Here is a 3,434-nt window from a genome sequence, read left to right as displayed (position 1 = left end):
TCCTCCTCGGGGCCTTGCCATGAGCTCCAGCCTGCCCCAGTGCTTTGGGATCAGAGCAGGGCATGGACCTAGCTGGCAAGCCCCACCCAGCCTTTGAGGAGCCAATGGTTGGGACGATGACCCCCTGCGCTTGCCATTTGGCCAGGACAGAAAGCTTCTTGTGAGGCAAAAACTAGGTTACCGCACCGGGCTTCACACGCCGCCGGCTGAGACGGGGCTGCGGGAAGGGCTAAGCTCCCCATTGTTTGGTGCTGGGCCAGAGCCACCGAGGCCAGGGAGGGAGCCGGGCTGGGTCAGGGGAAGGGGGCAGGGTGTGATCCTCCTCTAGGAGCCCCGGGCATGCGGAGCCCGTCTCTCTGTCCACTCTCCTGCTGTCCAACCATTCATCTGTCTGTCTGTTCATCCATCTATCTATCGCCATACACACCACTTCATCTACCTGCATGTCTGTCTGTCCACCCACCCCACCTATCCACCCATCTATCTATCTATCCCCAAGCACACCACGTCTATCTATCCATCCATTCATCTCCATATATACCACTCTACCTATCTATCTATCTGCCTGCTTGCCTGCCTTCTTTCCATGCACCTATCCATCCATCTCACTCTATCCATCTATCTGTCCATCCATCCCTATACACACCACTTTGCCTACCCCATACACACACACTCTGTCTATCAGTCCATCCATCTGCCTCACACCACTCTCTCTGTCTCTCTCTCTCTCCAGCTCCATCCCCACACACATCACACGATCTCCCCATCCATCCACCTGCCCCAGCTGGGATTCGAGTGTCTGGCTGCAGGGGCATCCACCAAGCACCTGCTCCTTACTCCTGATGGGGTGCTGGCTCTGTCCCCTGTTGCCCCCCCACCTTCAAACCAGTGGCAAGATGGCTTTGCCTTCCCAGGGCTGTGGGGAGGAGGCGGGGGGGAGGGAGAGGGGGAGGGGTTGCCCCCCAGACCTACAACACCTCCGTGGGGACCTCAGGGATGTGGGGGTGGGGGGGGAGACTGGGGCTGATTCCTGCCATCTGCAACAGCCAGATGGGCCTGGCTCCACCGCATCACCTTGGGAATGGCAAGGGGTCTGAGTCCCCGCTGGTGTGGGACAACACCCAGAGCCAGCCCAGCTCTCCTGAGACCCTCAGCAGCCATGCACAATGGAGCCCACCCAGCTGACACCACAGTGGCCCCCCGGCTGCATTGCTCGTGCACAGGGGATGTCCCCATGCCAGAACCGGGGCACTCCCCAGCCAGGAAACCCCCTTGCAAAGAGCCGGCTCCAAGGGGAGCCCCCCCATCCTGTTGCCCCCTGCACCCCAACACTGGGCTGAAGCTGGAGATCCCCCTTTCCCCCCCAGCGCTTGGGAACCCACCTGCTTCCACGGGGATCCCTGCGATCTAGGCGAGGAAAATCCCTTTGTAGCCGCACATCTCTTCTGGGGACCCTCCTTGCATTGCCATAGTTACCGCTTACCTCTGAGCAGGCGGCTGCAGCTGGTGCAAGACGTGCACACACATGCACACACACACACATGCATGCACACGCATGTAGCAGCCAGGCTCCTGTTAGCATTTGGATGGCGAGGCCAGGCGGGCAAGGCCGGAGGCTGGTCCCAGGGGGGCACAGTCTGGCTGGGGAGAAACGGATGAATTACCGGGAGCTCACGCAGGCTCGCACAGGCTGTGTGTACCAAGGCAGCTGCCCCCACTTCCCCTCCAGGCCCTGACTTTCGATGTGGCCCAAATGCCGGCCCCTCCCCCGCGGATCATGCTGAGGTGGGGGCTGCTGGAAGCCGACTGTCCTCAGTAAATTCAGGCCTGACCCTCACTGGTTTCCCAGCAAAGGCACCGCTCACCTCTGGAGCCTGGGCTGAGCTGGTTACTGTGGGGTGTGCGTGGGTGTGCACGTGTGTGTGCAGGTGTGTCTGTGTGTAAGTAAGTGTGTGTATGTATACAGGTAGAGGTGTGTATGTAACTGTGTAAAGGTATGTGTGTGCATGTGTATATAGTTGTGTGTAAGTACGTGCATAAGCATGTGTGTGTGTATAAAGCCATGTGAGAATGTATGTGTGTGTGTACAGGTGTGTGCACAAGTATGCACATGCGTGAATGCCTGTATGTACATACATGTGAGCAGGCAGGTCGCCATGCTGGTGTTTTTGTAGGGGTGTGTGTGCGCTAGAGCACCAATCCACATGTAAATGCAAAAGTGCATATGCAAAGGGTGCTTGCATGTGAGAGAGTGCATGATCGTGTGTGGGTGCACACAAGAGTGTGATTGCATGATAGTTCATGAATGCCTGGGTGTGATGTGTGAGTGCACAAGTGTGACAGAGTGTGCAAGTGCATGCGCACATGTGTAAGGGTGTGAGTGCACAAGTCCCAAGCCCTATGGCAGTTGCAGGTGGAGGCTGCCCAGAGCTCAGTGTTGCCTGCGTCTCCCCACTTCTGGGCCCTGGCATCCGTGCCCATGAGTCCCTACCCCTTCCCTTTCTGGTGCCCGGCTGTAGCGGCCACAGTCTCCTCTGGCCAGTTGGACAGACAGATGGCCACTGCCCCAGCGAATTACCACCATAACACCTAGTGGTCAGTGGGTCAAGCTACCACAGCTGTGGGCACCCGAGAGCCAGCGGGCGTGAAGGCAGGTATTGCCTTGGAAACTGCGATGCCTTGTTTCTGTATGCAGACGAGGGGAATGGAGCGCCAGCTCTCTGCGGTGCCCAGAGTCCAGCCCTGTGTCCAGCTCCCCGCCATACCCAGTGCCCAGCTCTCCACCATATCCAGTGCTCAGCCCCTGTGCTCAGCTCTCCACTGTGCCCAGCGCCCAGCACCTACATCCCTGATGGCAACAACAGGCTTTGTCAAGGCAGAAACCCCGTGCCCCCGCCACTGCCTGGAACCAGGCACCCTGTGGCCCTCGGCGCCTCCTGCCTTAACCAGGGAGAGCCGTGCCTGGAGGCCCCCAAGAGAGCCCATCTGTCCTCCCCCGTGCCGCGGTTTCCCCATCCTGGCCCTGAGCCCTGGAGCCAGGAGCTGGAGGGTGGATCAGCAGCAGACAACCCAGGTGTCCTGGTCCCCTGTCACCCCCTCCTGACCTGCACAGGACACAGAAAGCCCCAGCTCCCACTGGCTTCCTGGTCACTCAGTGCAAAGCTGCGGGAATGCGAGGTCCGCGAGCACCCCCACGCCCCCACGTACCTGCAGTGGGCAGGGGCCGGGCACTCACCTGCCACGGCTGCAGGCTCTGCCGGCATCTTCCATCTTCCTGGCTGTGGCTTGTGGAGCTGCCTCCTAGCTCCCAGGCTGCTTTCCTTCTCCCCTCCCTCTTGGCCAGCCTCAGCGCTGGAGCATTAGTGCCACCTCGTGAGCAGCACCGCCTGGCACTCCCGGCCTTGCCTCTCGCAGCTTCCCAGCGCCATAAACCC

The sequence above is a fragment of the Alligator sinensis genome, unplaced genomic scaffold, assembly GCF_000455745.1.
Source record: "Alligator sinensis unplaced genomic scaffold, ASM45574v1 scaffold811_2, whole genome shotgun sequence".
Taxonomy (NCBI): Eukaryota; Metazoa; Chordata; order Crocodylia; family Alligatoridae; genus Alligator; species Alligator sinensis.
Note: the sequence above shows the minus strand (reverse complement) of the source record.